The sequence below is a fragment of the Folsomia candida genome, unplaced genomic scaffold (genome assembly GCF_002217175.1).
Source record: "Folsomia candida strain VU population unplaced genomic scaffold, ASM221717v1 Fcan01_Sc013, whole genome shotgun sequence".
Lineage (NCBI taxonomy): Eukaryota > Metazoa > Arthropoda > Collembola > Entomobryomorpha > Isotomidae > Folsomia > Folsomia candida.
The window spans coordinates 4358857-4372232 of record NW_019091205.1 but is presented as its reverse complement, the minus strand read 5'-3'; the positions used below and the strand labels follow the sequence as shown (position 1 = coordinate 4372232).

Sequence of the window (13376 nt, the reverse complement as noted above, 5' to 3'; positions counted from 1 at the left end):
TACGTTTAAATTTACACAAAATCGTTATTTGAAACTTAATGCTACCATAAATTGAAACATTGTGAAATAGAATCTGATTAATTTTAAACTTAAATCTATTAAAAAAATCTCTAACAGAAATAATATTATTATCCTCATGTGTATTTCTAAATCTGTAAGTTTTCATAAAGCCTCTAAAGGCTTCAATTTCAGAGAAAGGGAAAGCATTCAGTCGTAGCCCTCTTCCTCTTTGATCAAATTTCATGGATTTTATAACTCCTCTTTTATGAGCTTCATTGTGCTCTATAAGATCAAAAATGCTGGCTGAGAAGTCACAATATTCACATCTATGATAAGTATTCATATGTACTTCTAACAATTTAGACGACCTGAATGACATGGTACAATATTGACATAATTTTCTCTTGTTTTCATCTCGGTGCCTTAGTAAATGTGACGCAAAATGCTGACGATTTAAGAATCTCCTAAAACATTTCAAGCATTGGAATGTTGTCGCCTTAATACGAGGAGCCTGCCAAAATAAAACAACAATCTCAGTAACTATCAACAGTTTATACACATTCTTGTCTAATCATTCTTGTCATTCTTGTCATTCTCGTGATCTCACCATTTTCTTTGTGATTTTCTTTGTGAAGCACTGAGAAAAAAAAACAAATTTTGAGAATTAATTGTATAAATTTAAACTTGGAAATTTAAAAATAATAAATAAATAAAAACTAACTTACCAAAATTTCCAAAATCAAAGTCAAGAAGTGTGTATTCTAAAAATGCTTGTGAGAAAATATGTATAACAACATCTTTTTTTATATCTCGGCGTGACGTTATTATCTTAATACCAGGAATGTGTTTACATATAATAAAACATACCATCACTTCAACTCCAATACTGTAAAAAATATTAATTACCACTTACCACTATTAACCGTATTTTGTAAATAATTGAATTAGTAACCCCTAGGGAGTTATTACATTTTTACGGTATGTACTTATTTTGGAATTTTTTTTTTGTAAATTACTAAGACTATAAAAACAATTGACAAAGTAATGAGCAAGTTAGTCAATGTTTCAACATTGCAAAAGATTCTGAGAGAGAGTCTGAGGACGCACGAGCTTTTCTTCTTTCTCACCGTCGACAACCTGAAGTCTTTGACGCTGGATTCGTCGTAGACGATGATGAGGAGGAACCAAGCGGACCTTTCACTGATGAGGAGGAGGATGAAGACGAAGAGGACGAGGATTCTCCGTCTTAGCCAGAGGAGGATCCCGATTTTGTTCCTGCAAATGAACATTCGCAAAAACGTAAGATATTTTATTTGATTTATTAGGTCATATACTTATTGTCCATTTTTAATTTAATTGTAAATTGTTTCTACTATCAGGGCTGAACCCCGTGGATGATTTGTATGCAGTGCCTAAGTCAAAGCGCAAGGAACCTGCAACCAAATCAAAGAAACTGGAGCCAGTTGTTAAACTGAAAAAAGTTGATATATATACGGAACAGAAACGACGACGGGAAGCAAGGGAGAATGCAGCTGATGCGAAGAAGGTTGACGCTGCTTCCAAGAAGGAGCTAGATGCCGCTCGTCGAAACCCGTTAAGCCTGTTCTACACTGGTCCTGAAGAGAAGACAGTCAAGGCTGCTGCCGCCGCTAACAAGAGGAAGATGGCTGAAAAGGGTAAGATGTTAATAATTATTTTAAAATGTGAATAGGGAAATTTGTTGTAATCATAAGCTTTAAATTTTTATTTCTATTAATTGCAGAAAAGTCCCCAGCGGAGAAGAGAGGTCGAGTCAAGAGTGTTCCGCCTTCTGCTGTTCCTGTTCCTTCATCGGCGCTTGTTCCTGTTGCTCGTACTACGATTCCTCCTGCAAGCTCATCATCATCAGCTCCGGAGCACATATGAAGCATAAGTGCCTTCATCATCTTACAAAGGTCCTATTTCGCTTAATTTTGCTCCCGAAGGGGAAAGGAGTGACGATCATAGTGGACAAAATATTGTCCATTGGGAGGGCCAGCTAGGTCAGGGGTTTTGGCTAAAACTCCAAACTTGGAGAAAAAATGGGCAGGCTTATGTCTGCATCAGAAAGAATCAAACCACAGGGGCAAACCTGTCGTTTAAATATTTTCAATCGTTGGTTGCAGCGTGCAATACCCTGCAAGCAAAGATTGACACTGACCCTGATTATACTACCTGGATCCCATAAATCCTTTCAAAATTAAACTGAAATCTATTTTTTCTTTACCTCTCTTAAGCTGAACAAGTTGGTTGGTCAGAGGAAGTAGATTCTAATCAGGGCGTCTATAAAAATTCGGAAGATCTTATAATTATTTCAAATAACGATTATATAATGGGACATACACAGTTTTTTCACTTCTTGCCTATAACACTCCAAAGAAAATTAAAATTTGTTAAATCATGTAACGTAGCTATGGCTTCGATTTTCCAAGCAAAAGAAAGCTTTCTTTTACCTGACAATTTTTGGTATCCCGTTTTGATGGTATCTCGTCATTATATGGATTGAATGTAGTAGCTGATTTCCTACATATTTCAAATATATAAAAATAAGTCGATAATTATAATAGTTTGACTAACAATTGAAGTTTAAATAAAAAATGTATAAATATTAACCTTCTAGATGACTATAGAACGGTCCACTTTATTAGGAAGACCTTTGAAAGTAAATTTCCAACAAAGTTGCACCCTCAATCTGCTGGTTATGATTTGTACTGTCAATCCGGAGCGTTACTTAAAGCAGGGGAAATGATATTGATGGATATTGGGATTCAAGTTAAATTACCGTTGGGCCATGTTGGTTTGATTAAACCAAGGTCTGGGTTAGCGTTGCGGCATAAAATTGACGTCATGGGGGGCGTGGTCGATGAAGATTTTGAAGGAACTTTGGGGGTTATGCTAATCAACCATGGGAAACTTCCATATCAAGTTGAACTTGGGGATCGTGTTGCTCAGTTCTTGATTATAAAACTCCATAATTTACCGTTGAAGAAGTCTACGTATGATGAAATTATTACCACCACAGCACCTGTTGCTTCTCGGCGTGGAGCCAAAGGATATGGCTCCTCTGGAAAATAAAAACGAGCAATTTTTACTATATTCAATATAAACTAAGTAAAATTTACTTAACTTAAATCTCTTTCACCATCCTTCCTGCACGACCCTTGATTTAATAAATAAAACACACGCACAAACTTAATCCAAATATTTAATTTAATAACTGAAATAACTGCACCTGAAGAACATGCTTGCATTAGTTGGTGGGCGAGCTTCTTGTTGGAGCTACTAGTGGAAGAAACTTTTCTCTCTTGGTCGAGTTACTTTCACTTTCCGCTGTAAGACACAATGTTGCAGTAAGACGAAATATTTAACTTGAAAAGAAAGAAATAATAATAATGAAAATCATAACCAAAATCTAAAATAATTAATGAACTAAGCATACCAAGCTTAATTTTGTAAATATTTTGCAATGAAACATGCGTATTTTCATATGTACATATATTTCATGTAACCTACACACTTACCAGAAAATAAAACCTTCATTTATCATCCTATCTTTGGTGCTGTTGTTACAATTTATTGATATCAATCTCCATCCTGTATGACCCTTCATCACACAAACACACACACACACACACACACACACACACACTTTTGCAAGTATTTATTGCAATATTGAAAATATCTCCTCTCAAATGTTAATTTTTTGCTTTGCAAATTGCACGTTGCATTTAAGTTGATATTAGTAGTAGTGAATAACGTGTATGGCTTACATTAGTTAATGAGCAAGCTCCTTGTAGCAGCAGCTGCTCGGAGAGAAAACTTTATCTCCTGGCTATATTTTGCTTACTTTTAATTACATATAATATATAATATATTATATATATATATAATAATAATTTATTCAATGAATAATTCTTACAAGGCTCATGGCCCATAGAATTACAAGTTAATTCTCAGCATGTTTAACAATATAACAGGTTACATTGTATCAACTACAAATTTCAAACGAGCAATTTACGACATAACATCATAACCGCAGAATAACAAGTTGCATTTTGTCAATTACAAATTTCCAACTACTCATGTAAAAGTCGAAGCGTTATCTCAGAAATTGTATTAATCATGTATCTTCAAACTTGGTACTGGTAAAAAGCTCTACTTTAACTACGTAATAATACAAATCACTTCACAGCAAATAACTTTTTCGAGCCGCCGTACCTGTCGTAAGTTAGCATGCTAAATAGTACAAAATTCTGTATTACAAGGTGTTACAATTCGCTTCAAATCTGACCAAAGTTCAACATAACAATGTGACAAAACATCATACCAATACAATAACAGCGTACAGTTACAAGATCGTAATAAGTTATAACATTACAACGTAATATGTATAACACCGTAACCGGAGACGTGTGCTTTAATAATAACCAATGCGAATTTCGAATGTTCAAGTAAATTAGGTATACAATTGAGGGCCTAAGTCCAGGCGGTGTCAGCACATTCCAGACATGGTGAGAGCAGAATCCCAATATAATGATGACAGCAAGAATGTTCCACCCCCAGCTCCCTACAGCAATGATGAATGCCAGGTTGCATGGGTGCGACCGGGCGTCCCCAGAGACCCCATGGTTCCCAGCGGGTGACCCTTTGGGCGTCCCCTCAAGGTCGACGAGATGTGGTAGGCAGGGCGTCCCCATCCCCACCACACCAAAAAAATTCCTCCGCAGTTGTGTAGGACGGCAGCCAGGGTAGATTAGAGTGACACAACGTATTTGTATTACACAATTTTCACAATACAATAAATTCCATTACAAATACAAACAACGTATGTACAGTATCCCACTTAATTGTGGATGCAGAGCATGCATGCATTATATAAATCACAAATTCTCCAAAATGGGTCAATACTTCAAATTGATTTTTACACCAACTATCAGCAATATTTCATACTACAATCGTGCAAAATTTCAAATGAATTCGTCCAAAACTGATAAAATTATAGATATTCTAATATCAAAAAATTGCAAATTGCACGCCACAAAATTGTTGATACCGCCGAGTTTAATTATGATAACCGCCCAGTCTTTCACTGTAGATACAAATTTTGTTCGGGATTGCTTATTTTGCATAAGAACAGTTGTTTGAGTTGTCAATAAAAAATATTTTGTGGAAATTTTGTTTCAAAATAGTACATACATAACCACAGGTCAATCTAGAAATTCGAACAGAAAATCTTGCGGGTCATGAAAATGGGTGAAGTTATGGAAAAATTAGCGAAAAATTTGAAATTTCAAGACAACGTGTACAATATATTTCCAAAAAAGAAGAATTAAATGCCAAATCATTTTATCCATCACGACCATGGTCTAAATAGCCGTACATCGCCATGTCATGACTTATAAGAACAGTGTGGGTAGTCCTCGTCTACTCACACCAAAACTTGCGAGCGAGTCTCAAAATGACCTTTTTACTAATGTCCACTTATAAAAGAGTAGACACAGGCCGATATTCACTGAATTATCGGGAGATTTCCCAAAATAAACACCATAGATCTCAGTGGGACACCACAAGAAATCCTTAGCGTTAATAGGCCAAAACACTGAAGGTCCGCTTATGACAGGAAATATTTTTTCTTCCTGGATGAAATCAAAATTCAACTTCCTGGTTCAGATGGAGTTATCAGAATGTCGCGGAGGCAAAACCAAAGTGCAAACAATTGATTTCTGTGGGCAATTGTTAAAAATAGATATGTCAAGGAAATCTTGGCTGCGGGTTCATTTAGTATATGGTGTGAAACTTTCGAATTCTTGCCGGAATGTAATGGTTTGAGGCAGTTTCCGTTAGTGCGGGGTAGGAACCTTAAAATGTGTTGCAGACATGCTGCCAAATGAGGCTTATCTTGATTTGGTAAAAATAAATCTTTGTCGATTTGCAAAAAAATTGGACGTTGGTCACAGATTTATCTTCCAACATTACGAGTTTTAGATAAATATTACAAAAATCGTCTCAAAATGCTTCAAGGGTATTGCAATAAAGGTGTTGGGTTCGGGTTTTCAATCCCCCGACCTCAGCCCGATCGAGCATTGATGGGTACCCTGAACGTGTCATGCGGCATAACGGAAACCTATAAATCCAGCTAATCTGAAAACAATAATCACAGAAGGGTGGATGAAGATCGACCAAAGCGCCACTAAAAGATTGGTGTCGATGTTCAGACGAATTCAAGCCGGTATTGCAGCTAAAAGTAGGCACATAAAATATTGAATGGGCTATTTAGCTGCATCTACAATTTTGTGGCGTGCAATTTGCAATTTTTTGACATTAGAATATCTATAATTTTATCAGTTTCGGACGAATTCATTTGAAATTTTGCACGATTGTAGTATGAAATATTGTTGATAGTTGGTGTAAAAATCAATTTGAAGTATTGACTCGTTTTGGAGAATTTGTGATTTATATAATGCATGCATGCACTGCATCTACAATTAAGTGGGATACTGTACATACTCAACTTGAGATGGGATAAATTTCTCACCAACTTAAATGTAATATTTCGAGTCAAAATTTTTGATACAATGGTTAAAACAAACCGGTTGAAACGTTCAGATATCACAAGCAGTAATTTCTTAATACGTAATTGATAAGACAAGATTATCAGTTTCAAGTAATTAATTATTTCGTAATTAATTAAGGTACCACAAGAGGTTGAATATTTCAATTTTTTCTGGACTTAGCAACATGATTTTTTAGAGAAAATGAGTCAAGACATGAAGTACGGCTCCGCATAACAACAAGGGCATTGGGGCATTTTTAGGAGCTCCCCGAGATGGAGGGGATGGACTTTAAGGTCATAATGGTTGTTATTTGGAATCATTATATATTTCTGCAGGGTGTATAATCGGTTTGTGGGCTCATTTGTGTCTGGTAAAGAGATGTGAACCATTTTTGACCTCAGAAACATAAAATAATATGGAGGGGCAAGTATAGAAATGCTATTTCGAAAAGTATGGAAGACAATATGGAAATGAGACCCATTATGCTCCCCAAGTAAAACTATTTCGCACGATGTGGGAGTCGTCCCACGTTTGTGCTCCGTATGGTTTTGACGCTAGGACGTTTTAAAAAAAATTCATCATGGTCGACTATTTTGGATATAAATACGTAAGTATAAGTAACAGCAGAAGGGGACATTTACCAAAATTTAGAGTAGTAATTTTTTTACAAAATTTGTATTTGAACCAAATTTCTACCTACTATAATTTCTGAGAAAATTACAATCAAACTGAGTGGTATAATTCCTTGCCAACTCTCTTGTGGTACCTTAAATACGCCCACTTATGAGTGTAGTCTAAGAGAGTCTCGGAGAGAGCAACCTCACACCACCACGTGTCGCACACGTCGACTTTTAATTACATTTGTATCATATTATATTAAATTTTATAATTTTACACATTGTTATACCGCCACATGTACAAAGTCGGAGATATGAAATGTTTCTGATTTACAAATCAGAAAAACGTTGATTTCAAATTGCAAAAAAAATATATCGAAGTTGCAATAAGTTCGTAATTAGCATTTAATTATCTGGATATAATTACTCGACTAATTTTTTGGCGAACACTTAAAATTGACCACCTATGCGCGCGTGCTAGCTTTTCCCTCTTGGAGGAGAATTCCCAATTTGTTGGTAACTCGATTCGAGGGATGGGCGCGCTCACTACGAGGGATGGGCATTTCCGTCTGCTTAGGGATGGGAGTGCCCATAAAACTACTGGGTCCCCTCCGTCGAAGACTAGACTGCCCGTTGTAACCCTTCCCTGGAATATAGTAGTGACTCTTTAATTTAAATCAGAAACAAGATTAAATTTGCCAAGTGAGTGTAAAGTTTCACGGTAATTTGATAATGCATGTCAAATTGATAACCAATTTTATGTAGCTGCCGTAGGTGTTGCCAATACTTCTTGGATTGACTGTATATTAGCATGAAAAGCATTTGCGACTAAAGCAAAGAATTCCACGTACACCTTATATACTAATAAGTGTGCTTGTCAGTGTGTGATCGTGCAAACGCAGAGCGAAATAGATGCAACGATAAAGGAATGGCGCAGTGATTGATTTCATATATTCTTGATCGCGTTTAAAGTGAAGAATTTACATAAATGGAATTATGTGAAACGTTTGATTCGAAATTTTGCTAATGCTCTGCTTGGGAAAAATATGTATCTTGCAACTGTATAAATTGCTGTACATCCTGTTTGTCCATCATCAGAAAACACAAAACCAATTTATTTGTAATAACTATACTCGGCCTGTATACTATGTATGTATGTACTTTCATGTATTATGCGCATTCGTCACTACATATTCAACCAACTCATCTACTCCCTTGGTAATAATTAAGATGAAAGCGAATCCAATTATTTATGTATATTCTAACGAGATACTCATTTTCCTTAATGCTTTTGTTTCGAAAACAAGTTAAATGTTTTATGCATAATTTATTGCCGGATGTTAGGATGGAGCTTCCGGCATGTGCTTTACTCTGATGACAAATCTTACTGAAGTGTTATTGTCTTGTTTTTGGATTAATGGTATACACACTTTTATAGTCTACTTGCGAAATATATTTAATGAATGATGCAATTATCTACACTACAACCGGTTACGAAATTATGTATACGGATTTAGAATAGTTTCCAAAACTAAGGATTTCTGAAAACTGAGTATTTTTTCAAGATACGACGTATGTAGCTGGTCCGTATCAAACCCCTAAACAAAGTTGACTAAAATTTGGGATGACACAACTCGTTGTTTCAAACTTACCTTAGAAAGTAAAATTTATCTCTTAGTTGAGCGAGCATAATTTTTAGATACAAATAGAATTCTAGATAGATTTTTTTAACTGTCATGTGGCAAATTTTACACAACTATTTTTGGCATCGCAAATTTCACTTCACTTTTAGTAAATTTCAATCAGATCGATTTACATTCAAGCTGAAACTCGTATTTGTCATATTTATACTTAAGTATGCACATATGTATGTATATATCAGCATTTTTCATGTTGTCAAATAAATATGTGCTTTATTAGTTCAATTATGTATGTGTTTAAGAATTATCAATTTTATACGTGTCCTCATTTTTGGCGGCAGAAAACCGAAACAGGTCTATTGTATACTAAAACAAAATGTTGTTTGTGAAGAATTGCCCTTTGAATCTACATCCATCATTATCGCAAAATAATATGGGTTGAACATGGTTTGCGTCCGCATTGTTTTTTGGCTTGAACAGACTCACCAAAGAGTGTGTAAATAGTCCACTCAATCTCACCTCATGCCAAACCTTGATTTCAACCTATTCTTAAGCCTTGCCCAAGTAAATGAAATCTTCCGCGCCATGTCTCCCCTATAGTATTTCACGTGTTCAAAAAGCTCTACACAAAAACATACAGCCAGACACGTGAGTAACAGGATAAAAACTGTTTGAATACTGTCGCCCAGCTGGACCGCCTTAAAGGGCGTTGTATACCAAAATTTCTCATATTTCCCTTTCATCTTGGAATTTCTTTCTCTAGCAGGCGTCGCATTTCGGTTAACCAGATGAGTAACGTGGCGATAAATCCCCGCCTCCAAAAACAATTTGATATAGACATGGATCTAAAGGAAGGGATAAATCGGCTTCAGTACTTTGTTGCCAGAGCAACATGTCGGATTTGGCCTGTATTCGGGGCTGAATTCAGTAAACGAGTTGAAAATCACTTAGTTAAGACCAGCTTACGACAAATTCAGTACGAGGTGCAATAAAATCATCATATAATTAACTTGATTAATTTTGGAACTTATTTAATAATATTTCTTAAAAAAAATTAACATTAATTAAATAAATACGCAGAAATTTTTGCAACTTCGCTAATCTCATGTACAAACGATTAGTACACAAGCTTTTAAAAGCTGAAGTTGCGTTATAACGCTTGGAGTGGCAAATAGATGCGTAGCACCAAACCCTCGCCATCTCTCGGAGGTGCAATGGAATTGCCTGGAGGGCAACTCGCTATTCCCGCTCCGTCAGGACCTGTACACAAAAATTTCATTAATAACAATCTATTATGCATTATGATTTACATGTAATTTGTAATTTTGACGCACGACGTAATCGATCAGTTTATGATCGAACAATCGAAAAATTGCCTCCGCAATTTCCAAATCGCCGGGATGCAAAGGCATGGTGACCTGTGAGAATAAAACATTATGCATTCTATTTAATATTTTTTATGTGCAAATAGTGAAGTTATATAATCAGAATCCACAGTCCAACAATGAAACAGCATTTATTTATTGATTAACAATTTTTACTGAGATACAAGTCTCTTAAGGCATCTTAACGTGAATCAGTCACGTAGAACAATTTAAAAATAATCAGTAAATTATTCTAATATAATGTTTACACAATTTTTAACTATTGTAACTCTAACATAATTCTAAAGACAACTTCAATTAAATTTAGGTAATCCCAAATAATGCTAAATACAACTTAAAATACATTTAAATAATTCCAAATAGTTCTAAACACTTAAAATATATTCTTAAAAATTCTAAGGAGCATCTGTAAGATAATTCTAAACCTATTCTAATGCGCTTCGGTAAATATTGTTAATTTGCCTAATTTGTGCCGTACAGAAGTTGAAATTTCTCGCATCTTTTGAAACCTATTTCCATGATCAAATAAGCGAATTTTCAAAAAATGCATCGAAATTCGAGAAATGAGATCAGACAAATGACTAGTTTCAGTTAATGGATCAAAATCAATTACGTGATGCGTCAGATGTGGGAAAATTGTGGTTTCTAAGCATCGTGCAGTAACCATCATAGAAATCCTACGGTCTAGATTAGATACCTTCATTAAACCACCAGAAGTTTTGCAAATTTGCCGATAACATGCATCAGTCAGCTCAACTATACGGAAAACGGAATGACCAGGGGTGAATAAGCCTCCGCGATCCTTAGCCTCAATTAGCTTAGCAAAGTGAGAAGGAAGAAGATCATCGTCTGTGTTAAGAAGTGATTCGGCACAAATCTCACACTTCAACTTCGTCCCAACTACTCTGACCACATTCCCGCTAATATAAGCTAGACAATTCCTATAAAAATCTGAATAATGTGGATCAGAGAGGGCGCTAAGATCTATAATGTCCAACGCATCAATGTCATCCATATCGAGCACCTTCAATTTCCGAACACGTTTGAGAGGCAACATACCACCAGGAACTTCACCTTCGTCAATCTGCGCAATCCAGTTACCCGTGTTGGTGGACTTGAGGAGATTTTGGTGCCAGATGGATTTCATAATGTTCCTAAACTCGACCACAGTTGGATTGTTGTTATTACCTAATCTTCCCCTCACGGTATTAAAAAAAGTTCTAAAGGATCTTGGCAAAACCGATACGCCAGCACGAATTTGAAAGGATTAAACTCTCTGATCAGAAGAGCTTTGCTAATAGCAATGACTGACTTGATGGATATCATCATTCCTAATGCAGCCCGTCTTGAATCACTATCTATCAGCCTTTTCTCGTACACCGCACGTTTACCTGACCTCTTATACTCTCGTACACCGCACGTTTACCTGACCTCTTATACTCTCTAATTCCCACGTATTTCATTCTGTACACAGGCCATTGTTCACGTTGGACCTATGATTTAGGCGTTTAAGATTTATGAAACTTATTTGTTTATTCAACTACATTCGCGTAAAATTAGAGATTGTATCCTACTTTGGTCTAAAAAGACTTCGGAATTTTAATTACAATTCGATCTTATTTTTCCAAAATGGGTGATAATGCTTACTTTCGGTGTCAATGAATTTGTAGCGTAAAATAATAGAAATGGCTTCATGAAATTAAATTCCAGTTGAAACGTAGGTAAAATTAGTCTTAGCTGGGCTTAAAGTCAATATGCACCTTGGTAACCATGGTAACCTAGCACTGAATTCGGTCCCTGCTCCGTAAGACCGGCCGTATCCTAGCTCGCTTGCGAGGCCATCCATCCATTACGGTGTACAGAAAAGACTCTAGTTTTTACTCATTGAAAACTGTTTTAAACTAAATTTTAAAAACGTAAAATCGCACCGTACTGAATGGACAACCTCGACTTTCCTTCCACTTACAAATGCACACCATCAAATAATAAATGTTCAAATAAATGTACGCAATGAATCAATTCAATATGAAAAAAATATAAAAAATTACCTATGTACTTAATGTGTACTGCTGCGATGGCCAGATACACTTTTTTCAGTATTTCAAAATATAATTTGCAATTATTTGCGAGACTTTTATATTGTAAACAAGTGATGATGATGATGGATTTGATGATGATGATATGAGAGGAGCTACTACTTATGGCCTGTCTCCGCGAGAGGCCTCACCTTCATTCACTTCCAAATTGACTATGGTGTTACGAGGCATTGGATATAGAGCACCATCCTTGATTCCCGCCAAACGTTAAAGGCAAATCCGATCGGCCTATCAAGCATAGTTTTCTGGACGCGATACCATTTTTTGGTGGGGTAATGTCTCTTCAGATACTCGTAGTAGGAATCGATCTCCCTCGATCTTCCGATATAGGCGGATCTATCACACCGTAAAATTTCCTCTTCGATAAGCTCGTTTACTTCAGAGGCAGTTACTTTACCCCGCAAAAATCTCAGCTTCTCCGGATACCACCGTATCCTTTGGTTAAATAGGTCATACCGCAAATTTTCTTTGCCCGTAGAAAATTTCACGGTTTGAAATAAAAAATTAGGGTAAAGTTTTCCAAATTTGTAACGTTGAAGGTAAAACTTTTCCTCATAAAATGGAACGAATTCAGACAATACTGTGTAACAGAATCCTCCCACAAATTTTAGGGTAGGGTTAGCTGTAAAATTGCCAAAGTTCCAATCGATAGTAAGTTTCGGCAGGTCTGAAATTAGGGCCGCCTTCTCTAATTCAACTTTAGGTTTGTCTTGGCAAGAAGTTTTCTGATACGTATCGAACTTTTCTCCGGGGAAAGGAGAGTTTAAATTTTTAATGCAAATACTCAGGTAACAATTGCTTAGCACAATTCCTACCAAAAGCCAGGGAATACTTAAAAATTTGAATGAAATCAAAGAGCTCAATTTTGTCGGGACCGTGCTCACTTCGTCGACCAGACTTGCGTAAAAGTAGAAGAAAATCGTAATCGGGTGGATTTTTCTCGTTACTGCGTAAAATCCTAGTGATAAGAGGAACGTCGATAAGAGAAGCAGGATAACCGCAGCAATCCAAACCATGGTTTGGAAGGGTTGTAAATACAAGGAGAACGTAACCCCACCCGAGACTT

At 36.1% G+C, this 13376-nt stretch overlaps 1 long non-coding RNA gene across 7 annotated transcripts; it reads right to left on the bottom strand.

The window, feature by feature from the left end:
* Positions 1-1479: 1479 nt before the first annotated feature.
* LOC110855766 lies at positions 1480-3286 on the bottom strand. Of its 7 annotated transcripts, none has more exons than XR_002548521.2 (6): positions 2801-3137; positions 2632-2729; positions 2472-2541; positions 2362-2389; positions 2246-2301; positions 1480-2155 (listed from the first exon to the last, which is right to left on the bottom strand). It is a non-coding gene; the product is annotated as an uncharacterized LOC110855766 (long non-coding RNA). The 7 variants fall into 7 exon arrangements; XR_004836137.1 differs by having other exon boundaries at positions 2362-2381; XR_004836135.1 differs by having other exon boundaries at positions 1481-1867; positions 1931-2155; positions 2246-2389.
* Positions 3287-13376: the final 10090 nt, after the last annotated feature.